Source organism: Pseudophryne corroboree, chromosome 4 (assembly GCF_028390025.1).
Source record: "Pseudophryne corroboree isolate aPseCor3 chromosome 4, aPseCor3.hap2, whole genome shotgun sequence".
Classification (NCBI taxonomy): Eukaryota; Metazoa; Chordata; class Amphibia; order Anura; family Myobatrachidae; genus Pseudophryne; species Pseudophryne corroboree.
In genome coordinates, this window is record NC_086447.1 from 596,120,765 (window position 1) to 596,147,517 (window position 26,753).

The window sequence follows — 26,753 nt, forward strand, 5'->3', positions numbered from 1 at the left end:
GATCTTCTATGAGGTAACGCGCAGCGCCATTGCTCCCAACACACACACACACACTAGTGGCACTGTATGGGTGCAGGGCGCAGGGGGGGCGCCCTGGGCAGCAATTATTAACCTTATAGGGACACTGGCAGAGATATATACTGCGGAGGCAGTATATGGTAAAAAAAAACCCGCCAGTATAAAGATTTGAGCGGGATCGAAGCCCGCCGGTTAGGGGGCGGAGCTTGATCCCTCATCACTAACCAGCGACATTTATTTGGCGCAGTGAGTATATTTATAAAAGCGCTGTACTGACTGGGATTTTATTCCAGTATCCGGTGGCGCTGGGTGTGTGCTGGCATGCTCTCTCTCTGTCTCTCCAAAGGGCCTTATTGGGGGACTGTCATATATATATATCCCTGAGTGTGTGGGGGTGTCAGTACATGTGTGTCGGCATGTCTGAAGCGGAAGGCTCATCTAAGGAGGAGGTGGAGCAGATGATTGGTGTCTCCGTCGGCGACGCCGACACCTGATTGGTTGAATATGTGGAATGTTTTAAATGCAAATGTGTCTTTATTACATAAGAGAATGGACAAAGCAGAGTCCAGAGAAAAGACAGGGAGTCAAGCCATGGCTTTGGCTGTATCACAGGGCCCTCCAGAGTCTCAGAAACGTCCCCTGTCCCAACTAGCAGACACTGATACCGACACTGATTCTGACTTCAGTGTCGACTACGATGATGCGAGGTTGCACCCAAGGGTGGCCAAAAGTATTCATTATATGATTATTGCAATAAAAGATGTTTTACATATCACAGATGACCCCTCTGTCCCTGACACGAGGGTATGCATGTTTAAGGAAAAGAAACCTGAGGTAACCTTTCCCCCATCTCATGAGCTTAACGCGTTATTTGAAAAGGCTTGGGAAACTCCAGACAAGAAACTGCAAGAGAATTCTTATGGCGTATCCTTTCCCTGCACAGGACAGGTTACGGTGGGAATCCTCGCCCAAGGTGGACAAGGCTTTAACGCGCTTGTCCAAAAAGGTGGCGCTACCGTCTCCAGATACGGCAGCCCTCAAGGATCCTGCTGATCGCAGACAGGAAACTACCTTAAAAACAATTTATGCACATACGGGTGCCTTGCTCAGACCGGCAATAACGTCGGCTTGGGTTTGTAGCGCTGTAGCAGCTTGGGCAGATACCTTGTCATCTGACATTGATACCCTAGATAGGGATAGCATTTTATTGACCTTAGGTCATATTAAAGATGCAGTCTTATATATGAGAGACACTTCCAGAGACGTTGGGCTGTTAGGTTCAAGAGCCAACGCCATGGCGATTTCTGCTAGGCGAGCCCTGTGGACCCGTCAATGGACGGGTGATGCCAACTCAAAGAGACATATGGAAGTTTTGCCTTACAAGGGTGAGGTTTTATTTGGGGAAGGTCTCGCGGACCTGGTTTCCACAGCTACCGCGGGTAAATCTACTTTTTTACCTTATGTTCCCCCACAGCAAAAGAAAACACCGCAATATCAGATGCAGTCCTTTCGGTCGCATAAGTCCAGAAGAGGTCTGGGCTCTTCCTTCCTCGCCAGAGGTGGGTAGAGGGAAAAGAATGCCTGCTACGGCTAGTTCCCAGGAGCAGAAGTCCTCCCCGGCTTCTACTAAATCCACCGCATGAAGCTGGGGCTCCACTGAGGGAGTCCGTGCCGGTGGGGGCACGTCTTCGACTCTTCAGCCAGGTCTGGGTTCAGTCAGCCTTGGATCCTTGGGCGATGGAAATTGTATCCCAAGGCTACAAGCTGGAATTCGAAGACGTGCCTCCTCACTGATTTTTCAAATCGGCTTTACCAGCTTCTCCCCCAGAAAGGGAGATAGTTTTAGCTGCAATTCAAAAACTTTGTTAACAACAAGTGATTGTCAAGGTGCCCGTAGCTCAACAGGCGAAGGGGTACTATTCAACCCTGATTGTGGTCCCGAAACCGGATGGCTCGGTCAGACCCATTCTAAATCTACAATCCCTAAATCTGTACTTGAAAAAGTTCAAATTCAAGATGGAATCGCTCCGGGCAGTTATCTCCAGCCTGGAGGGGGGGGTTTATGGTGTCACTAGACATAAAGGATGCATACCTTCATGTCCCCATATATCCCCCTCATCAGGTATACCTGAGATTCGCTGTACAGGACTGTCATTACCAGTTTCAGACGTTGCCGTTTGGACTTTCCAAGGCCCCGAGGATTTTAACCAAGGTAATGGCGGAAATGATGGTGATCCTGCGCAGGCAGGGAGTCACAATTATCCCATACTTGGACGATCTCCTGTTAAAAGCGAGATCGAGAGATCAATTGCAGAAAAACGTGTCACTCTCCCTGAGAGTGCTGCAGCAGCATGGCTGGATTCTAAATCTACCAAAGTCACAGTTGATTCCAACTACTCTGCTGTCTTTCTTAGGCATGATTCTGGACACAGAACAAAAGAGGGTTTTTCTCCCGATGGAAAAAGCCCAGGAACTCCAGAACATGGTCAGAGACCTGTTCAAACCGAAAAAAGTGTCAGTCCATCAATGCACTCGAGTACTGGGAAAAATGGTGGCGACCTGCGAGACCATCCCCTTCGGCAGGTTTCATGCAAGGACGTTTCAGTGGGACCTTCTGGACAAGTGGTCGGGGTCCCATCTACAGATACATCAGAAAATAAGCCTGTCCCCCAGGGCCAGGGTGTCTCTCCTGTGGTGGCTGCAGAGTGCTCACCTTCTCGAAGGTCGCAGGTTCGGCATTCAAGACTGCGTTCTGGTGACCACGGACGCGAGCCTCCAAGGATGGGGAGCAGTCACACATGGAAGAGATTTTCAGGGACTATGGTCAAGCCACATCAACATGCTGGATTTGAGGGCCATATACAACGGCCTACGACAAGCGGAGAATCTTCTTCGCGACCTACCGGTTCTGATTCAATCAGACAACGTCACCGCTGTGGCTCATGTAAACAGTCAAGGCGGGACAAGAAGCAGAGTGACAATGGCGGAAGCCACCAGGATTCTTCGCTGGGCGGAAAATCACGCAAGCGCTCTTGTCAGCAGTCTTCATTCCGGGAGTGGACAACTGGGAAGCAGACACTATCTCCATCCAGGAGAGTGGGGACTTCATCAAGAAGTTTTTGCAGAGATAACAAGTCAGTGGGGACGTTCACAAATAGACATGATGGCGTCACGCCTCAACAAGAAGCTTCGGAGGTATTGTGCCAGGTCAAGGGACCCTCAGGCAGTAGCGGTGAATGCCCTGGTGACACCATGGGTGTTTCAGTCGGTCTATGTGTTCCCTCCTCTTCCGCTCATCTCAAAAATACTGAGAATCGTAAGACGAAAAAGAGTGCAGACAATACTCACTGTTCTGGATTGGCCTCGAAGAGTCTGGTATTCAGATCTTCAGGAAATGCTCACAGAAGATCCGTGGCCTCTTCCTCTCAGGGAAGACCTATTGCAGCAGGGGCCCTGCAAGTTCCAAGACTTACCGCGGTTACGTTTGACAGCATGGCGGTTGAACAACAAATCTTAGCGGGGAAAGGTATTCCGGAGGAAGTCATCCCTACTCTGATTAAGGCTAGGAAGGAGGTGACGGCGAAACATTATCACCGCATCTGGAGGAAGTTTGTATCTTGGTGTGAAGCCAAGAATGCTCCTACGGAAGATTTCCATCTGGGCCGTTTTCTCCACTTTTCTACAGACAGGAGTGGATATGGGCCTAAAGTTAGGCTCCATTAAGGTACAGATTTCGGCCCCGATCAATTTTCTTTCAGAAGGAATTGGCTTCTCTCCCAGAAGTCCAGACTTCTGTAAAGGGAATGCTGCACATCCAGCCTCCTTTTGTGCCCCCAGTGGCACCATGGGACCTTAACGTAGTGTTGCCGTTTCTAAAATCTCACTGGTTTGAGCCTCTTCAAACGGTGGATTTAAAATTTCTCACTTGGAAGGTGGTCATGTTGTTGGCCTTGGCATCTGCACGGTGGGTGTTCGAATTGGCGGCTTTGTCTCACAAGAGCCCCTATCTGATTTTCCATGTGGATAGAGCAGAATTAAGGACTTGTCCTCAATTTTTGCCTAAGGTGGTTTCATCTTTTCATATGAACCAACCTATCGTGGTGCCTGTGGCTACGGGTGACTTGGAGTATTCCAAGTCCCTTGATGTAGTCAGGGTCTTAAAGATTTATGTAGCCAGGACGGCTCGGGTTAGGAAAACAGAGGCACTGTTTGTCCTGTATGCAGCCAACAAACTTGGTGCTCCTGTGTCTAAACAGACTATTGCTCGCTGGATCTGTAACACGATTCAGCAGGCTCATTCTACGGCTGGATTGCCGTTACCAAATTAGTTAAGGCCCCTTCCACTAGGAAGGTGGGCTCTTCTTGGGCGGCAGCCCGAGGCGTCTCAGCATTACAGCTTTGCCGAGCGGCGACTTGGTCGGGTTCAAACACTTTTGCTAAATTCTACAAGTTTGATACCTTGGCTGAGGAGGACCTTATGTTTGCTCAATCGGTGCTGCAGAGTCATCCGCACTCTCCCGCCCGGTCTGGAGCTTTGGTATAATTCCCATGGTCCTCGCGGAGTCCCCAGCATCCTCTAGGACGTAAGAGAAAATAAGATTTTAAACCTACTGGTAAATCTTTTTCTCCTAGTACGTAGAGGATGCCGAGCGCCCGTCCCAGTTCGGACAAAATTCTGCAAGTTTTGTATATAGTTATTGCTTACATAAGGGTTATGTTACAGTTTTGATCAGTCTCGGGCTGATGCTGTTTTGTTTCATACTGTTAACTGGTTCGTATGTTCCAAGTTGTACGGTGTGGATGGTGTGGGCTGGTATGTATCTTGCCCTTAGATTAACAAAAATCCCTTCCTCGTACTGTCCGTCTCCTCTGGGTACAGTTCTCTAACTGAGGTCTGGAGGAGGAGCATAGAGGGAGGAGCCAGTGCACAACCATCTAAAGTCTTAGAGTGCCCATGTCTCCTGCGGAGCCCGTCTATACCCCATGGTCCTTACGGAGTCCCCAGCATCCTCTACGGACTAGGAGAAAAAGATTTACCGGTAGGTTTAAAATCTTATTTATAACATCTAGCAAAAAGGATTAAAAATACCTATTGCACAGTATAGATTAAAATACAAAAATAAATGCTCCCCAAAATGAACATAAAAAAGTATCCATTTAGAATGCTTTCATAAGAGTTATGTAATAAGTGTAACATTGTAATAAATTAACATTTTATATGCAGGTAATTTCCTTTAATTGTCCTTTATAATAATGTGAATAAGGAGTTTATTGGATTGTGTTTAATTGATGAGTAATCCTTGAATTGTTACATATCTAGCGTATGGCTAAATGTTTTACCCTTATGGAATATTGCATGATCAAAACATAAAATCATCCACGACATAGAATGCAGGAAGTACAGTACATTATCACTTCTAACTTATTATCAGTGTTGTGCATTCATTGTGATGATGATGATGATAACAAAACACGACAAGTTATAGCTGAACTGAAAACATGAAATGCTTTATGGCCTGATGCAGGGTGAGAAGTTACACAGGTTTGTGTACTGTAATTTGCATAGTTTTGCTCTAGTGTTGATATCCTCAGAATATCGATATGTGCGTTTGTCAGAATTTCAACATCAGGGTTAGGCTGTGGGTGGGAGGTATAGGGGTAGGCTGCCGGAGGTTAGGGTTAGGTACTTTTTTTGAATCACGGTGCCCTAGAGCAGTGGTTCTCAACCGCGGTCCTCAAGTACCCCCCAACAGTTCGTGTTTTCCAGGTCTCCTCACAGGATTGCAAGTGAAATAATTTGCTCCACCTGTGGGTCTTTTAAAATGTGTCAGTGAGTGTCATGTTAAATACAGAAAGGAGGATCACAAATTATATGTGATCTAAGGTGTGGTGATTACCTGCAGGAATAATCACCAAAAATGTTCAAGTGACCGTGTGTGTATAAGTATATATAATGTGTGTGTGTGTGTGTGTGTGTATATGTATATATAATGTGTGTGTGTGTGTGTGTATATGTATATATAGTGTGTGTGTGTGTGTGTGTGTGTGTGTGTGTGTGTGTGTGTGTATGTATGTGTGTGTGTGTATATATATATATATATATATATATTTCTCTAACGTCCTAAGTGGATGCTGGGGACTCCGTAAGGACCATGGGGAATAGCGGCTCCGCAGGAGACTGGGCACATCTAAAGAAAGCTTTAGGACTATCTGGTGTGCACTGGCTCCTCCCCCTATGACCCTCCTCCAAGCCTCAGTTAGATCTCTGTGCCCGAACGAGAAGGGTGCACATTAGGGGCTCTCCTGAGCTTCTTAGTGAAAGTTTTAGATTAGGTTTTTTATTTTCAGTGAGACCTGCTGGCAACAGGCTCACTGCATCGAGGGACTAAGGGGAGAAGAAGCGAACTCACCTGCGTGCAGAGTGGATTGGGCTTCTTAGGCTACTGGACATTAGCTCCAGAGGGACGATCACAGGCCCAGCTTGGATGGGTCCCAGAGCCGCGCCGCCGGCCCCCTTACAGAGCCAGAAGGCAGAAGAGGTCCGGAAAATCGGCGGCAGAAGACGTCCTGTCTTCAACAAGGTAGCGCACAGCACTGCAGCTGTGCGCCATTGCTCTCAGCACACTTCACACTTCGGTCACTGAGGGTGCAGGGCGCTGGGGGGGGGGGCGCCCTGAGACGCAATAAAAACACCTTGGATGGCAAAAAAAATGCATCACATATAGCTCCTGGGCTATATGGATGCATTTAACCCCTGCCAGAATCCATAAAAAAGCAGGAGAAAAGTCCGCGAAAAAGGGGCGGAGCTTATCTCCTCAGCACACTGGCGCCATTTTCCCTCACAGCTCCGTTGGAGGGAAGCTCCCTGTCTCTCCCCTGCAGTCACTACACTACAGAAAGGGTTAAAAAAAGAGAGTGGGGCACTAATTGGGCGCAGTATTAACTATACAGCAGCTATAAGGGGAAAAACACTTATATAAGGTTATCCCTGTATATATATATATAGCACTCTGGTGTGTGCTGGCAAACTCTCCCTCTGTCTCCCCAAAGGGCTAGTGGGGTCCTGTCCTCTATCAGAGCATTCCCTGTGTGTGTGCTGTATGTCGGTACTTTTGTGTCGACATGTATGAGGAGAAAAATGATGTGGAGACGTAGCAGATTGCCTGTAATAGTGATGTCACCCCCTAGGGGGTCGACACCTGAGTGGATGAACTGTTGGAAGGAATTACGTGACAGTGTCAGCTCTGTATAAAAGACAGTGGTTGACATGAGACAGCCGGCTACTCAGCTTGTGCCTGTCCAGACGTCTCATAGGCCGTCAGGGGCTCTAAAGCGCCCGTTACCTCAGATGGCAGATATAGACGCCGACACGGATACTGACTCCAGTGTCGACGGTGAAGAGACGAATGTGACTTCCAGTAGGGCCACACGTTACATGATTGAGGCAATGAAAAATGTTTTACACATTTCTGATAATACGAGTACCACCAAAAAAAAGGGGTATTATGTTCGGTGAGGACAAACTACCTGTAGTTTTCCTGAATCTGAGAAATTAAATGAGGTGTGTGAGGATGCGTGGGTTTCCCCCGATAACAACGGATAATTTCTAAAATGTTATTGGCATTATATCCTTTCCCGCCAGAGGTTAGGGTGCGTTGGGAAACACCCCCTAGGGGGGATAAAGCGCTCACACGCTTGCAAGGGCTCTACCTTCGCCTGAGATGGCCGCCCTTAAGGATCCTGCTGATAGAAAGCAGGAGGGTATCCTAAAAGGTATTTACACACATACTGGTGTTATACTGCGACCAGCAATCGCCTCAGCCTGGATGTGCAGTGCTGGGTTGGCGTGGTCGGATTCCCTGACTGAAAATATTGATACCCTAGATAGGGACAGTATATTTTTGCCTATAGAGCATTTAAAAGATGCATTTTTATATATGCGTGATGCACAGCGGAATATTTGCCGACTGGCATCAAGTCTAAGCGCGTTGTCCATTTCTACCAGTAGAAGGTTATGGACACGTCAGTGGTCAGGTGATGCGTATTCCAAACGGCATTTGGAAGTATTGCTTTATTAAGGGAGGAGTTATTTGGGGTCGGTCTTTCAGACCTGGTGGCCACGGCAACAGCTGGGAATTCCACGTTTGTACCCCAGGTCGCCTCTCAACATGAGAAGACGCCGTATTATCAGGCGCAGTCTTTTCGTGGACAAGCGGGCAAAAGGTTCCTCATTTCTGCCCCGTGACAGAGGGAGAGGAAAAAGGCTGCAGAAATCAGTCAGTTCCCAGGAACAGAAACCCTCTCCCGCCTCTGCCAAGCCCTCAGTATACGCTGGGGCTTTACAAGCAGAATCAGGCACGGTGGGGGGCCCGTCTCAATGAATTTCAGCGCGCAGTGGGCTCACTCGCAAGTAGACCCCTGGATCCTTCAGGTGATATCTCAGGGGTACAAATTAGAATTCGAGACGTCTCCCCCTCGCCGTTTCCTAAAGTCGGCTTTACCGATGTCTCCTTCTGACAGGGAGACAGTTTTGGAAGCCATTCACAAGCTGTATTCCCAGCAGGTGATAATCAAGATACCCCTCCTGCAACAGGGAACGGGGTATTATTCCACACTGTTGTGGTACCGAAGCCGGACGGCTCGGTGAGACCGATTCTAAATCTAAAATCTTTGAACACTTACGTACAGAGGTTCAAATTCAAGATTGAGTCACTCAGAGCAGTGATTGCGAACCTGGAAGAAGGGGACTACATGATGTCTCGGGACATCAAGGATGCTTACCTTCATGTCAAAATTTACCCTTCTCACCAAGGGTACCTCAGGTTTATGGTACAGAACTGTCACTATCAGTTCAGACGCTGCCGTATGGATGGTACACGGCACCCCGGGTCTTTACCAAGGTAATGGCCGAAATGATGATATTCCTTCGAAGGAAGTGAATTTTAGTTATCCCTTCCTTGGACAATTCCCTGATAAGGGTAAGATCCAGGGAACAGTTGGAGGTCGGTGTAGCACTATCTCAGGTAGTGTTGCGGCAGCACGATTGGATTCTCAATATTCCAAAATCGCACCTGGTTCCGACGACGTGTCTTCTGTTCCTAGGGATGATCCTGGACACAGTCCAGAAAAAGGTGTTTCTCCCGGAGGAGAAAGCCAGGGAGTTATCCGAGCTAGTCAGGAACCTCCTAAAACCGAGCCAAGTCTCAGTGCATCAATGCACAAGGGTTCTGGGTAAAATGGTGGCTTCCTACGAAGCAATCCCATTCGGCAGATTCCACGCAAGAACTTTCCAGTGGGACCTGCTGGACAAATGGTCCGGATCGCATCTTCAGATGCATCAGCGGATAACCCTGTCACCAAGGACAAGGGTGTCCCTCCTGTGGTGGTTGCAGAGTGCTCATCTTCTAGAGGGCCGCATATTAGGCATTCAGGACTGGGTCCTGGTGACCACGGATGCCAGCCTGCGAGGCTGGGGAGCAGTCACACAGGGAAGGAATATCCAGGGCTTATGGTCAAGCCTGGAGACATCACTTCACATAAATATCCTGAAGCTAAGGGACATTTACAATGCTCTAAGCTTAGCAAGACCTCTGCTTCAAGGTCAGCCGGTGTTGATCCAGTCGGACAACATCACGGCAGTCACCCACGTAAACAGACAGGGTGGCGCAAGAAGCAGGAGGGCAATGGCAGAAGCTGCAAGGATTCTTCGCTGGGCGGAAAATCATGTGATAGCACTGTCAGCAGTATTCATTCCGGGAGTGGACAACTGGGAAGCAGACTTCCTCAGCACGACCTCCACCCGGGAGAGTGGGGACTTCACCCAGAAGTCTTCCACATGATTAAAAACTCGACAGGTATTGCGCCAGGTCCAGGGACCCTCAGGCAATAAGCTGTAGACGCTCTGGTAACACCGTGGGTGTACCAGTCAGGGTATGTGTTCCCTCCTCTGCCTCTCATACCCAAGGTACTGAGATTGATAAGATGGAGAGGAGTAAGCACTATATTCGTGGTTCCGGATTGGCCAAGAAGGACTTGGTAACCGGAACTTCAAGAGATGCTCACGGAGGATCCGTGGCCTCTACCTCTAAGAAGGGACCTGCTCCAGCAAGGACCCTGTCTGTTCCAAGACTTACCGCGGCTGCGTTTGACGGCATGGCGGTTGAACGCCGGATCCTGAAGGAAAAAAGGCATTCCGGATGAAGTCATCCCTATCCTGATCAAAGCCAGGAAGGATGTAACCGCAAAAACATTATCACCGCAATTGGCGAAAATATGTTGCGTGGTGCGAGGCCAGTAAGGCCCGACGGAGGAAATTCAACTGGGTCGATTCCTACATTTCCTGCAAACAGGAGTGTCTATGGGCCTGAAATTGGGGTCCATTAAGGTTCAAATTTCGGCCCTGTCAATTTTCTTCCAAAAAGAACTAGCTTCAGTCCCTGAAGTTCAGACGTTTGTAAAAGGGGTACTGCATATACAGCCTCCTTTTGTGCCTCCAGTGGCACTTTGGGATCTCAATGTAGTTTTGGGTTCCAAAAGTCACATTGGTTTGAACCACTTAAATCTGTGGAGTTAAAATATCTCACATGGAAAGTGGTCATGCTGTTGGCCCTGGCCTGGGCCAGGCGCGTGTCAGAATTGGCGGCTTTATCCTGAAAAAGCCCTTATCTGATTTTCCATTCGGACAGGGCGGAATTGAGGACTCGTCCTCAGTTTCTCCCCAAGGTGGTTTCAGCGTCTCACCTGAACCAACCTATTGGTGGTGCCTGCGGCTACTAGGGACTTGGAGGCCTCCAAGTTGCTAGACGTTGTCAGTGCCCTGAAAATATATGTTTCCAGGACGGCTGGAGTCAGGAAATCTGACTAGCTGTTTATCCTGTGTGCACCCAACAAGCTGGGTGCTCCTGCTTCTAAGCAGACTATTGCTCGTTGGATTTGTAGTACAATTCAGCTTGCACATTCTGTGGCAGGCCTGCCACAGCCAAAAATCTGTAAATGCCCACTCCACAAGGAAGGTGGGCTCATCTTGGGCGGCTGCCCGAGGGGTCTCGGCTTTACAACTTTGCCGAGCAGCTACTTGGTCAGGAGCAAATACGTTTGTAAAATTCTACAAAATTGATATCCTGGCTGAGGAGGACCTGGAGTTCTCTCATTTGGTGCTGCAGAGTCATCCGCACTCTCCCGCCCGTTTGGGAGCTTTGGTATAATCCCCATGGTCCTTACGGAGTCCCCAGCATCCACTTAGGACGTTAGAGAAAATAAGAATTTACTTACCGATAATTCTATTTCTCATAGTCCGTAGTGGATGCTGGGCGCCCATCCCAAGTGCGGATTGTCTGCAATACTTGTACATAGTTATTGTTACAAAAATCGGGTTATTATTGTTGTGAGCCATCTTTCAGAGGCTCCTCTGTTATCATGCTGTTAACTGGGTTCAGATCACAGGTTATACGGTGTGATTGGTGTGGCTGGTATGAGTCTTACCCGGGATTCAAAATCCTTCCTTATTGTGTACGCTCGTCCGGGCACAGTATCCTAACTGAGGCTTGGAGGAGGGTCATAGGGGGAGGAGCCAGTGCACACCAGATAGTCCTAAAGCTTTCTTTAGATGTGCCCAGTCTCCTGCGGAGCCGCTATTCCCCATGGTCCTTACGGAGTCCCCAGCATCCACTACGGACTATGAGAAATAGAATTATCGGTAAGTAAATTCTTATTTTATATATATATATATATATATATATAATATATTTTGTATTATTTCAGAATGAATGGGATAAAAATGCTGACAGGCAATGTCCTGCATTTAACCTCCATACATCCAGGCTGGGGGAGATCTGCAGACCATAAAGTATGACATGTGCAATGACCAGACCGGAGGTTATAAATACTGATAAGAGGGAAAGCACAATTTATCCTGTGAGCTAACCTGAGAATTGTATATTGTCCAAAATATAAATTATCTGTGGCCTGGAACCCTGACATGACCATTGTAAAAGAGGGTTGCATTTCTACATCAAAAGCAGATATTGCCAAGCTCTGGACATTGAGGGCTGATAGGCCCAATTCGCTTGTTATGTCAACAGAGGGTCTCTGTAAACAGACCAGGGAAGTGTGACCAAATGTCCTGATTGGAATGCAGGGATCCTATTTCCTGGTTAATGTCATAAACCTCACTCTCTTTGAAAGAGATTCATACAGTATACCTTTAGGCTACACCCCTTACATTCCCCCTTGACTGTTGCCAAGCACCAAGTATGTTAACCTGGGGTATGTGTAGTGTCCAGCAGGGAAGTAGTTAAAAATCCTAAGGGTGTGGGCCGGATGAAGCTGGAGACTATGGGGGTAATTCCAAGTTGATCGCAGCAGGAAATTTTTTAGCAGTTGGGCAAAACCATGTGCACTGCAGGTGTGGCAGATACAACATTTGCAGAGAGAGTTAGATTTGGGTGGGTTATTTTATTTCTGTACAGGGTAAATACTGACTGCTTTATTTTTACACTGCAAATTAGATTGCAGATTGAACACACCAGACCCAAATCTAACTCTCTCTGCACATGTTATATCTGCCTCCCCTGCAGTGCACATGGTTTTGCCCAGTTGCTAACAGAATTCCTGCTGCGATCAACTTGGAATTACCCCCTATATCTGTCTCCCTCATGAAAACAGAAAGTGTGATCTCTTGGGGACTCAAAATACATTGGAGATGACCTGAGTTATTCTGTGAATTCCCCCACAACAGAAACAACTGAATTCGTTGAGTAAGTGAATTAGGGTTTCTGCAGTTTTTATTCCTTTTCATTTATTGAGATTGCTGTATTCTATGTGTGTTTTTAAAATATTCTTAATAATTTTTGTAACTAAAGCTCTAAAGTATTCTTGAAATTAAAATTCTAATTTTAGTTCTGTTTCTGTGATTCTTATGAACTCGGGGCCTGTGTGGCTCACGCCTACCTATTTTTCTAAGTATTGCAGTGTGTGTGTGACAGGTAAAGCTAAAGACGCCTGCAACGTCCGTAATACGTTGAAAAATCTATATTCAATTAGGGTCGAAAACTGCCGTCTGTCGAAAAGACGTCAGTTTTCGACTTTTTAAGGTCGAATAGTGATTCGACCTATTCAATCCCATCAGTTTTCATTCAACAAGTCATGGAATTCGACTTGTCGAATAGTACGTGATTAGGCGGTATATTACTTTTGAGTGAAACGGGGCCAAATTCTACAGGATTTGGCCCTGTTTCCAACTATCTCAGTCTGACATAAAAAAAATGTCGGACTGAGATGTGGGACCCAGAGGAGGAGGGGGGGAGCCGCGGGGAGTCGGGGGACAGCAGCGGGCACACAGGGGAGAGTAGTGCTACAGCACAGCACTGTAGCAGGATGTCTCACAGCGGTGCCGCTCATGGCAGCGTCCACCAGGCTTCAGCAAGTGAGGTCACGCTTGCTGGAGCCGGGTGGACACTGCCGTGAGGTCTGGCGGCTGTGAGACAACCTCCTGCAGCGCTACTGTAGCGCTGCTCTCCATCTGCCCGCGGCTGTCCCCGCTGGTCTCCCCGCGGCTCCCCCCCCCCCCTCTCCTCCTCTGGGTCCCTCATCTCAATACGACTTTTAAAAGTCTTATTGAGATGAGATTGAATAGCGGTTTCAGTTCCATTCCGACAAATGCATGTCGGAATGGATCCGACCCTAATTGAATATACCCCGTTGCTGGTGGCAGCTGAAGGTATTTAAGTAATCCCGTGTGTCAAAAGTGACCCGCTTATTGCATGTGGCAATTCTCAAATTGGCGTATTTGTGAAATTGCCTGGCAGCGTCGTGACCGTAATGAATACCCCTGTTCAACTGCTCGGTGACCTGGAAAACATGAACTGTAGGGGGTACTTTAGGGCAGTGGTTCTCAACCTCGGTCCTCGAGTATGAGAATTTTTTTCGCGGCACCCCATGGCCAAAAGTTTCTTATTGAGAAATTTAGAAAAAAATATTAAATTAAGTACATTATGGGATATATTCAATTAGGGTCGAAAGCTGCCGTCTGTCGAAAAGACGCCAGTTTTCGACTTTAAGGTCTTATCGTGATTCGACCTATTCAGTCCCCGCAATTTTTATTCAACAAGTTGGAGAATTTGACTTGCCGAATAGTACGTGAAACGGCGGTATAGCTGGCAATTCACGTACTTTTGAGGGAAACGGGGCCAAATTCAACAGGATTTGGCCCCGTTTCCGACTATCTCAGTCCGATGTAAAAAAATGTCGGACTGAGATAAGGGGGGAGAGCCGTGGGGAATTGGGGGAGAGCTGCGGGCAAACGGGAGAGCAACGCTACAGCACAGCAGGAGGATGTGTCACAGCCGCGCCGCTCACGGCAGCGTCCACCCGGCTCCAGCAAGTGAGGTCACGCTTGCTGGAGCCGGGTGGACACTGCTGTGAGGTCTGGTGGCTGTGAGATATCCTTCTGCAGCGCTGCTCTCCTCCGTCTGCCCGCGGCTGTCCCCGCTGGCTCCCCCCTCTCCTCCGCTCACAGGTCTCATCTCTATTCGACTTTTTTTAAAGTCGAACTGAGATGAGATTGAATAGGGGTTGTCGGATCCATTCCGACAAATGCATGTCGGAATGGATCCAACCCTAATTGAATATACCCCTATATTTATATGTCATCATTAGGTTCAATTATGTGGTGAAAAACAAGATTTGCTTCTGCTTGTCCACATACTACTACATTCTACTGGAGCATCAGAGGCCGGACCCAGAAGTCAGTCACATGACCAATGGGATACAAGTGATGCAGCTGGAGACACTGGAGGTCCTGCAGCTGCCAAGAACATGTAAGTCACCGCTGGGCCAACAAGGATGATACAGTATGTTGATGTTTCATAACAGTCTACAGAATGAATGTCAGCATGGTCAATGTCGCCATTATGACTGTCTATAGATAATGCCCAATGCTCATTGCCAATTTATGCCCACTTGAACTTGGACATTCTAACATAGGCCAAGTACAGTAAGGGCAGCTTTGCGCAATTGCAAACACATGCAGCCTGAGCAAAAGATGTATATACTCCTGAAAAAGCCATAGAACATCAAGGTGGTAACATGCAAATGCACTGGTGATGAAGATGGGCACCAGCACTAGTGAACTACATGAAATTGGCTGATTGCGACTGCGTTGCAGACACTGTTGGGTGCCTTTTACATTGCTGTGGCATATATTATTCTTTTGTGTGCTTGTTTTAGTTTAGTTTTTTATGTATAGCTGGAGAGCTGCTTCTGTTGTAATAGAGAGGTTGTTTTACATTTTATTGATTCCTAATAGCAAAGGAGGTTTTAAAACAAATAGCTAAAAAACTAAGCAAAAGTATATGCGACTTACAATATGCTTGCCCACATATGCTGCTTATGTAGGGCCATACCCATCTCAAGATGTGAGAGAGTTCATCATATATTTTTTGTGCCCTTTTTTGAGTGTAATTACACTCATCTTGTGGGCACTATGCGTCAATTAAATTACAAACAAGCTGCCACCAGAACGTCTTCCAGCAGAATTGCAGGATGTATCTCCTGCTCATTTTCTGCTTGCAGCCCATGGAGATACTAGAATTTCCACAGTATGTGTGCTATACAAGGTACTGGCAGCAGCTCACGTGTACTTGAATCAGACCCTTAATGTCTAAATTAGTCATGTGCTTACCCAGCAGCTTACCCAGCTGCTAACTGACCCAATTAACAACAGAAATTATTAGTCCAGAGTCTGGACTGATACCCCTTTCACATCGCACAAATAACCCGGTATTGACACGGCATATTACCGTGTCGAAACGGATCAGTGTGCGATGTGAAAGCTCCTTTGCTGAATTAGCTGGTCGCCTGATTCGGTAATTCAACCCGGTAAAAAAGAAGGGTTCTTACCGGGTTGAATACCGGGTCAGGTGCAGTGTGAATGGGAGCCGTTCCGATGCAACACGGGTCCCATTCACAGCATAGGGAGAGGCGGCGCAGGAGATGAGCTCATCTCCCAGCGCCGCCTCCACCCCTGCTGCTGCTGCGCCCCCCCGCTGCTATGGCAACCGACCCGGTATATTGCCGGGTCGGAAAGCCAGCAAAGCAGCGCAAATGCCGGATCCCACCCGGTAAGGACACGTTTCTCTTACCGGGTGGGATCCGGCATTTGCAATCTGAAAGCAGCATAATAGAGTTCTCTAACACTGATAAGTAAGGTTACCAGTAATGTATCCTTAGCCATCCCCATTCATTGGAACGAAAATTGGTATTATGGCTGCATAGTAGCAACGGGAGAGTGGCATTGCTATCCGTAAACAACTCTACTTGTCCCTCACCCCATTTACAATGACAACAGACTATGTGAATGTGTACTTTTTGTCACATCATTCGTATTTGCTTGGAGTGCTGTTAGTGATGTCATGGCAACTGTACCTGTTATTTGCTATGGGTACTAAAATCAATAACAACCCTATATGGCTGTCCTGCTGAACTCCAGGAGTGGATAAGTCTTACGATACGTCAAAAGACAAGACTGCAGCATAGCTAACCAACTTGACTTAAGCTTGAGGATTCAGAATTGCAAAACACTGAACGTGTGCGAAACCTTGATGTCCTGGATAGTGGCTTGATACTTAAACCTCAGGTGTCATCCACAATCAAATCATTCTTTTATCTAAGGAACATAGCCAAGGTACCTGAAGCAGCTTCTTATTCCGGGTATGGGTTGACTCAACTTAGGTCGACAGTCATTAGGTCGACCGGGACAATAGGTTGACATGTACTGGGTCGACAGGTGAAAAGGTCGACATGGGTTTTTGGACTTTTTTTTGGCGTCGTTTTCTTCGTAAAGCGACTGGGAACCCCAATTAGTGCACCTGTCCCCTCGCATGGCTTGCTTCGCTTGCCATGCTTTGGGCAAGGTGCCTCGCTCGACACAGGTTACGTTTTCCAATTGTAGTCCACGTGGATCGCCAAGTATGAAAATGTCAAAAAAATGGAAAAAAAGAGAAAAACGCAGGTCGACATGTCGACTTAGTACATGTCGACTAATGCATGTCGACCTTCAGTGGTCGACCTAATTACTGTCAACCTAAGCTGTGTCAACCTAACGACCGTATCCCCTTATTCCATACCTCTCCGCTAATTACTGCAATCTGTAGATGAAGGAATATTAGCAGTACATACAATCCCCCCGAATTCATCTGGCAGTCGAGCTTTTAGCTTTGTGGCCTCCACTCTATAATCCTTCAAAAACAGACGCAAGACTTACACTACTTGTTTACCCAAGCATTTCACTAATGTCCATTTAGTTCCAAAACAAATACAACCCAAATGCTTAGTTCTCTTTTCTTTTAAGCTTATTTGTGCTATGAATGCGAGTATAATGCACTTTGGGGTATATTCAATTGAAGTCGAAAGCTGCCATCTGTCGAAAAAAGACGTTAGTTTTCGACTTTTTAAGGTCGAATTGTAATTCGACCTATTCAATATAACCACAATTTTTTCGATAAGTCGATGAATTCGACTTGTCGAAAAGCACATGGATCGGCGTAATAGCTGCCGATCTACGTGCTTGTGTCGAAAACAATTTTGGCCCCCTTTTTGACCATCTCAGTTCGACTTTAAAAAAAGTCGCGTGAGATGGGGAGAGCAGCGCCGGAGACGGAGAGGGACGAGGCGGGGACGGGGAGAGCAGCACTGCAGGATGTTACAGCCGCCGCTCACAGCAGCGTCCACCTGGCTCCAGCAAGCGAGACCTCGCTTTGCTGGAGCCGGGTGGATGCTGCCGTGAGCGGCGGCTGTGAGAGGGGGGACGGGGAGCGACGGCTGTGAGAAAGGAGGGAGCTGCGGCTGACGGGAGCGGCGGCTGTGAGAGGGGGGACGGGGAGCGGCGGCTGTGAGAGAGGAGGGACTGGGTGGGGAGACGGGGGAGAGCAGCGATACAGCAGCAGCTATATAGCGGCTGCTGTAGCGCTGCTCTCCCGCGGCTCTCCCCCCGTCTCCCCTCCCGCATCTCAATTCGACTTTTTTTAAATTCGAATTGAGATGTCCACTGAATAGCCCAGGTCGGATCCATTCCGACAAATGAATGTCGGAATGGATCCGACTTCGATTGAATATACCCCTTTGAGTCTTATTGGAAGAAAAGTGCTATATAAATATTATTATTATTATTATTATTATTATTATTGTGTGTCATTGAAGGCTGACCTATTTTTTTAAATGTGCTTCATCTTGGGAGAGTGAAGCAGGTCCACTGAGTTCTGCATTATTTAAATTAAGGTTGACCGATCAAAACTAAATGTAAATACTGAGAAGCTTATGTGGCCAATAAGATTAAGGGGTCTATTTAGCAAGCGAAAAGTCACTTAAATCATGTGTAAATGAAAGTTTCCGCGTGAGTCAAGTATCACAGCTATGTAGAAAAGGGTTAATGGAGAAGAGAACACAATTTATCTTCTCTGTTAATGCCCTAATCCAGTGGTTCTCAAACTCGGTCCTCAGGACCCCACACAGTGCATGTTTTGCAGGTAACCCAGCAGGTGCACAGGTGTATTAATTACTCACAGACACATTTTAAAAGGTCCACAGGTGGAGCAAATTATTTCACTTGTGATTCTGTGAGGAGACCTGCAAAACATGCTCTGTGTGGGGTCCTGAGGAACGAGTTTGAGAATCTGTGCCCTAATCTTACAACATAGCATTGTAAAAATCAAGCTATGGTTGTGAACCCTTCAGAATTTTCTATATTTCTATACTTCTGCTGAAACATGGCCTAAAACTACCTCACACAAGTCCTAAGAGTAGATAAAGAGAACCAAATCAAACAAGATGAGTCCAAAATAGAGCTTTGCGGTTTAAATGAGAAGCGTTATGCTTGGAGAAAGGAGAACACTGCATTCCAGCATAAAAATCTCATACCATCTGTGAAACACAGTGTTGGTGGTATCCAGAGGCGTCACTGGGTATGGTGACACCCGGTGCGCACTCTGTACTACCCCTCCCCCCCATGCCAGAGGCGGAAGCCGTACAAAAAAGGGGCATGACCTTACAGGTATCTCCGTTATATCACTCCAGGGGTGTGTCTCTGGAGATGCTGGCTGCCCTCGGAGACTGGGCCTTGCGTATGCCGGCTCTTCATGTGTGACAGGAGCCGAGTGCTGCAGGAGAATATCACACCACAGCACCGCCTCTGCAGAAGAGCGGGTACTTTGGTGTCACCCCTTCCGAGGGTGACAACCCGGGTGCGGGCCACACACAGTGCGTGATGCCACTAGTGGAATCATGGTTTGTGCCTGTTTTGCTGCATCTGGCCCAGGACGCCTTGCCATCATTGATGGGACAATGAATTCTGAATTATACCACAATATTCTAAAGGAAAATGTCCGGACATCTGTCCATAAACTGCATTTCCAGTGAATATGGGTCATGCAGCAAAACAACGACCCAAAGCACACAAGTCATTCGACCAATGAATGGTTAAAGAAGAATAAATATAAAGTTTTGGAATAGCCAAGTCAAAGCGCTGACCTTATTCCAATCAAAATGTTGTGGAAGAACCTGAAGAGAGCAGTTCATGGATGGAAAGCCACCAACATAACAGAGTTTAAGCTGTTGTGTATGGAGGAATGGGGTAAAACTCCTCCAAGCCGATGTTGAGGACTAATCAACAATTACCGGAAACGTTTACATGCAGTTATTGCTGCACAAGTGGTTATACTAGAACACAGGTTCTCAAACTCGGTCCTCAGGACCCTACACAGTGCATGTTTTGCAGGTCTCATCACAGAATCGCAAGTGAAATAATTAGCGTCACCTGTGGACCTTTTAAAATGTGTCAGTGAGTAATTAATACACCTGTGCACCTGCTGGGTTACCTGCAAAACATGCACTGTGTGGGGTCCCGAGGACCGAGTTTGAGAACCACTGTACTAGAACATCGGCTTGGAGGAGTTTTACACCATTCCTCCATACAAAACAGCTTCAACTCTGTTATGATGGTGGCTTTCCTCCCATGATATATCATGTGCAGAGAGAGTTAGATTTGGGTGGGGTGCTTCAAACTGATATCTAAATTGCAGTGTAAAGATAAAGCAGTCAGTATTTACCCTGCATGGAAACAATATAACCCACCGAAATCTAACTCTCTGCACATGTTATATCTGCAGTGCACATGGTTTTGCCTATTAGAGAACGATTTTGCTGCTGCGATCAGGTCTGAATTAGGCCCTCGGGCAGGAGAGTTCAGATGGAAAAAAACATGCAAGTGGAAAAGGATATATTGTAGTCGAAAAGAGGGATGGAAGAGGATGTGTTCTTATTTCTGGCAGACTGTGCGATCATCACTGGATGATTTATTTCACTGCTGGATATACACACACACACACACTAGCTGTTATAAATGATTCAATATAATTAATGCCTCCACCCTCCAGTGAGAACCAAAGAATAGTTAATGTACGTAAACCTGATTCTTTTGCAGTTGGGGCGATAGTTGAGCAGATTCCCATGTCTAGGTCGCACTGTGCATGCGCTGCGATGGTAGCAGCAGAAAGGATTTATTTATAAAGTGATTGGCAGTCAGGGACCATATGAGGGAGGTAACGTTGAGTGGTGGCAAAAACGCAGGCATGTCACAACAATATAGGGGGATGTTTTAGACTGCAATCCCATATCCATGTGTAATGTCTCTGGTGTCTTACTTCCTGCGGTCATGCTGCACCACCATAGGGCTATTCAGAACTTTGATGATCATTTTATCTACTATGGATGATGCGTCTTTTTATTTGGCCGCTTGGTGTGTTTCTCAGATCAAAACAAGGCAGCAACAGCATTTGTGTATTTTCCAACAGCCCCTGCGTACTTTCCTAACCATATATTGATGATTAGGCAGCAATGTTAGTAAACACTATCAGAGCAACAAGTAAAATACTATTATAAGTGGGCAAAGTACACTGGAAGTAGTGCTCACTCTGGCCGCCCTGCACCCAATCACATTTTTTTATGTGATATATCGGTACAGTAACTGTAGCAATACATCACATCTAAAATTTTGCTCTTGAAACTTTAAATATGTCCTCCTCATTGATTAGGTGCAGGGTGCCAGAGCCAGCACTATGGAAGGATTTCAGTAATTATAGTGTAGAGAAGTCACACAGCAGAGCCTTGATGATGTATTCACACATACAAATATGAGCATGTGGACACACCCATACAAAAAATCCAGTCATGATGTTCTTCGGAAAAGCCCACCTTAGTTTTACAAGCTCATTCCACGCCATAATAATTACAGTAGTTGTTATATAACTAAATAGATATAACACAAAATATACAACCTAGGTATAGAACCAACCAGCCTAGGAATCGTACCACACAACAGTATGCAATTTGATTTAAATAGGTGGAAAGGTAGTGATGAGATGAGAGAGACTACAGACAATAGATTTTCATACCTCCCAACATGACCCTCTCCCGGAGGGACAGAGTGCTCTGCTCCTGGACTTCCCTCTTACTGTATGATTGCCATCACCTGTGCTGAAACACCTTCCTTATCCATTAACCTGTTCAACACAGGTGCCGGCAATCATACATTAAGAGAATAGTTCAGAAGCAGAGCATTGTGTCCCTCCTGAAGAGGATCATGTTGGGAGGTATGGATTTTGTTGAAGGGTTAACAATGGACATTTTGTAAGAGCTCACCTGTGATTCCTGCATGGCAAAGCTCTGTGCTTCCTATATTATTTACCCACACTGCATGCAGTAGTCAGCCAGCCCTTCCCTGAGTCCTCCCCTTCTTGTAATATGAGGCAGGGAACACCGTATTTAAGCTAATGTAAGCTCATCTGCATTCGTCTCTTCCCAGTAGTAAAGGAGGAAATACAGTCTCTACTCAATAACCAGAGCCACAGCAGTGTGCTGGAATTACTGTATGTTTAAAATCCTGGAGATTCTGGGTGATAGAGGAAATGCCAAGCTTTTTTAATAAAACAAAATAGTTTTTGGTTATGGAACATAATCCATCTGTACTAGTACTGATAATATGATACCCATAATAATAATTAGTCAGGTAGACAACCCTCCCTGTACTGTATTCATATTTTGTTGTGCAGCGACTCACGTTTCAACTTAACAACTAGTGGAGATCAGCCACAGTGTGAAAGACAATAACACTGTAAATTATGCAAAACACTGTGTTCTTACATGAACTTCTGATTACCATGAATCAGAGGGTTAAATTAATTTACTTGTGCTGTCAGGACGTTATGGGAATGCTCATAAAAGCGGCACATCACTACTGCAACATTAATCAATTTAACTCACTCCATAAAATTAGCAATGTAGTGCTACCATATCATCACTTTACATATCCCAATAGTGCAATTAATTGAATATGCCCATGCATTATACACTGCTCAAAAAAATAAAGGGAACACTAAAATAACACATCCTAGATCTGAATGAATTAAATAATAGGATTTTAATACCTACCGGTATATCCTTTTCTCTTAGTCTGTAGAGGATGCTGGGGACTCCAAAAGGACCATGGGGTATAGATGGGATCTGCAGGAGACATGGGCACTTTAAGACTTTAAAAGGGGTGTGAACTGGCTCCTCCCTCTATGCCCTTCCTCCAGACCTCAGTTATAGGAACTGTGCCCAGGGAGACGGACATTTAGAGGAAAAGGATTTTTGTTAAACTGAGGGTGAGATACATACCAGCTCACACCACAACACACCGTACAACATGGCTTTTAAGAAAATACCAGTTAACAGCATGAACCAAGAAACAGCAACAGGCTCAATATAACCAAAACACAACCTTTGTGTAACCAAAGCAATAACTATCAACAAGTACTGCAGATAGCAAGTCCGCACTGGGACGGGCGCCCAGCATCCTCTACGGACTAAGAGAAAAGGATTTACCGGTAGGTATTAAAATCCTATTATCTCATACATCCTAGAGGATGCTGGGGACTCCAAAAGGACCATGGGGTTTATACCAAAGCTTCAGACCGGGCGGGAGACTGCGGACGACTCTGCAGCACCGATTGAGCAAACATGAGGTCCTCATCAGCCAGGGTATCAAACTTGTAGAACTTAGCAAAAGTGTTTGAACCCGACCAAGTAGCTGCTCGGCAAAGTTGAACTGCTGAGACTCCTCGAGCAGCCACCCAAGATGAGCCCACCTTCCTAGTAGAATGGGCCTTCACCGAATCCAGACGTAGAATGAGCATGCCGAATCGTATCACAGATCCAGCGTGCAATAGTCTGCTTAGAAGCAGGAGCCCCAATTTTGTTGGGAGCATACAGGATAAACAGAGTCTCTGTTTTCCTAATACGAGCCGTTCTGGCTACATACATTTTCAAAGCTCTGACTACATCGAGAGACTTTGAATCAGCCATGGCTTCAGTAGCCACAGGCACCACAAAAGGTTGGTTCATGTGAAACGAAGAAACCACCTTTGGCAGAAATTGTGGACGAGTTCCCAATTCCGCTCTATCTTCGTGGAAGATCAAAAAGGGGCTCTTGTGAGACAAAGCCGCTAATTCCGACACCTGACTTGCGGACGCCAAGGCCAAAAGCATGACCACTTTCCAAGTGAGAAATTTTAACTCAACCTTTCGTACAGGTTCAAACCAGTGTGACATAAGAAACTGCAACACCACGTTAAGGTCCCATGGTGCCACCCGGGGCACAAATGGAGGTTGGATGTGCAGCACTCCTTTCACGAAAGTCTGTACCTCTGGAAGGGTGGCCAATTCTTTTTGAAAGAAAATCGATAAGGCCGAAATCTGCACTTTAATGGAGCCTAACTTTAGTCCCGCATCCACACCTGCTTGCAAAAAATGGAGAAAACGACCCAGCTGAAATTCTTCCGTAGGAGCCTTCTTGGATTCACACCAAGACACATATTTTCTCCAAATACGGTGGTAATGCTTTGCCGTTACTTCTTTTCTAGCCTGAAGAAGAGTGGGAATGACTTCACTGGGAATACCCTTCCAGGCTAGGATTTGGCTTTCAACCGCTACGCCGTCAAACTCAACCGCGGTAAGTCACGGAACACGCACAGCCCTTGCTGCAACAGGTCCTCTCTTAGAGGAAGAGGCCAGGGATCTCCTATGAGTAATTCCTGAAGATCCGGATACCAGGCCCTCCGTGGCCAAACTGGAACAATGAGTATCGCCTGAACCCTTGTTCTTCTTATGATCCTTGTCACCTTTGGAATGAGTGGAAGTGGAGGGAACACATATACCGACTGAAACACCAACTATGTCACCAGGTCATCCACTGCACTGGCTTGAGGGTCCCTCGACCTGGAACAATATCTCTGAAGCTTCTTGTTGAGTCAAGACGCCATCATGTCTATTTGAGGAATTCCCCAAAGATTTGTCACTTCTGCAAAGACTTCTTGATGAAGACCCCACTCTCCTGGATGGAGATTGTGTCTGCTGAGGAAGTCTGCTTCCCAGTTGTCCACGCCCAGAATGAAGACCGCTGGCAGAGCGCTTGCATGTTTTTCTGCCCAGCGGAGAACTTTTGTGGCCTCCGCCATTGCCGCTCTGCTCCTTGTTTCACCCTGGCGGTTTCTGTACGCCACTGCTGTTATGTTGTCCAACTGAATCAGGACGGACAGATGTTCTGCTTGTAGAAGGCCATTGTAGATGGCTCTTAATTCCAGAATGTTTATGTGCAGACAAGCTTCCTGGCTTGACCATTTTCCCTGTAAATTTTCCCCCGTGTGACTGCTCCCCAGCCTTGGGGACTTGCCTCCGTGGTCACCAGGACCCAATCCTGGATCCCGAACCTGCGTCCCTCTAGGAGGTGAGAACTTTGGAGCCACCACAGGAGAGATACTCTGGTCCTGGAAGATAGTCTTATTTTCCAGTACATGTGCAGGTGAGACCCGGACCATGGTCCAACAGGTCCCACTGAAACACCCTGGCATGAAACCTGCCAAACAGAATGGCTTTGTAGGCCGCCACCATCTTCCCCAGCACCCGAATGCATTGATGAATCAACACTCTGCCGGTTTCAGAATCTCCTTGAACATGTTCTGGATTTCCAGAGCTTTTTCCCCTGGGAGAAACACTCTGCAGTTCCGTGTCCAAGATCATTGCCAAGAATGACAGCCGTGTTGTCGGAACCAACTGTGACTTTGGCAAATTTAGGATCCAACCATGTTGTTGCAGGACTGTCAGGGAGAGCGCAACGTTTCTTAGTAACTGCTCCTTTGATCTCACCTTTATCAGGAGATCGTCCAAGTACGGGATCATTTCCGCCATTACTTTGGTGAAAATCGTCGGAGCCGTGGAAAGACCAAACGGCAACGTCTGAAATTGGTAATGACAATCCTGAACAGCAAACCTCAGGTAAGCTTGATGTGGAGGATATATCGGGGCATCTTTTATGTCGACCGACGCCATAAAATCCCCCCTTCCAGACTGGAGATCACTGCTCGGAGAGATTCCATCATGAATTTTAATTTTTTTAGAAAGAAATTGAGGGATTTTAGGTTCTGAATCGGTCTGACCGAGCCATCTGGTTTCGGGACCACGAACAGGCTTGAATAAAAGCTGTCTCCCCGTTGAGACGGGGGGACCGTGACAATAACTTGCTGCAGACACAGCTTTTGTATCGCAGCGCATACTACTTCTCTTTCCGGAAGAGAAGCTGGTAAGGCCGATTTGAAAAATCGGTGAGGTGGCACGTCTTGAAACTCCAGTTTGTACCCTTGGATCACTATTTCAAGCACCCAAGGATCCAGGGCCGAATGTGCCCAGACCTGAATGAAGAGTCGAAGACGTGCCCCCACCGGTGCAGACCCCAGCAGCGGAGCCCCAGCGTCATGCGGTGGATTTTGCAGCGGCCGGGGAGGACTTCTGCTCTTGGGAGCTTGCCCAAACCAGCGACTTTTTTCCCCTTCCCCTACCTCTAGCAGCAAGGAAGAAGGACCCTCGTCCTTTTTTGAATTTATGAGACCGAAAGGACTGCATCTGATAAAGAGGCGTCTTCTTTTGTTGTGCAGGGACATATGGTAGAAAAGATGACTTACCCGCGGTAGCTGTAGATACCAGGTCCGTGAGGCCCTCGCCAAACAAAACACCACCTTTATACTGCAGAGCCTCCATAGCCCTCTTAGAGTCAGCATCACCATTCCATTGATGGGTCCATAATGCTCTCCTAGCCGAGATTGTCATGGCATTGGCCCTTGATCCCTAGAGGCCAATATCTCTCGGACCCTCCCTTAGATAGACTGCAGCGTCCCTGATATGACCCAGTGTCAAAAGAACACTATCCCTATCCAGGGTGTCCAAATCAGATGATAAGTTATCTGCCCACTTTTCGATTGCACTACTCACCCATGCCGATGCCACGGCAGGTCTGAGCAGCGTACCCGTAGTGACATAAATAGATATCAAAGTAGTTTCCTGCTTACGATCTGCCAGATTCTTTAGGGCCGCCGTGTCAGGGGACGGAAGCGCCACCTTCTTGGACAGCCGTGCTAGAGCCTTGTTCACATTGGGGGTGGACTCCCACTTTTTCCTATCCTCAGAGAGAACGTGTATGCCATAATAATTCTCTTGGGAATCAGCAACTTTTTTTCAGGAATTTCCCAAGCCTTTTCAAAAAGAGTGTTCAGTTCATGAGAGGGAGGAAACGTTACCACAGGTTTCTTTCCTTTAAACATACTGACCCTTGTCTCAGGAACAGCAGGGTCTTCCGTAATATGTAACACTTCTTT

At 46.8% G+C, this 26,753-nt stretch overlaps 1 protein-coding gene across 1 annotated transcript in view; it reads right to left on the reverse strand.

Moving 5' to 3' along the window:
* Positions 1 to 21,737, reverse strand: part of SFT2D1 (SFT2 domain containing 1) — a 205,686-nt gene extending 183,949 nt beyond the window's left edge. The window contains exon 1 of the mRNA XM_063917549.1: positions 21,709 to 21,737. The gene's annotated coding sequence lies outside the window, so the exon portion shown is untranslated. The remainder of the gene's footprint in view (positions 1 to 21,708) is intronic.
* Between the last annotated feature and the right edge of the window lie 5,016 nt (positions 21,738 to 26,753).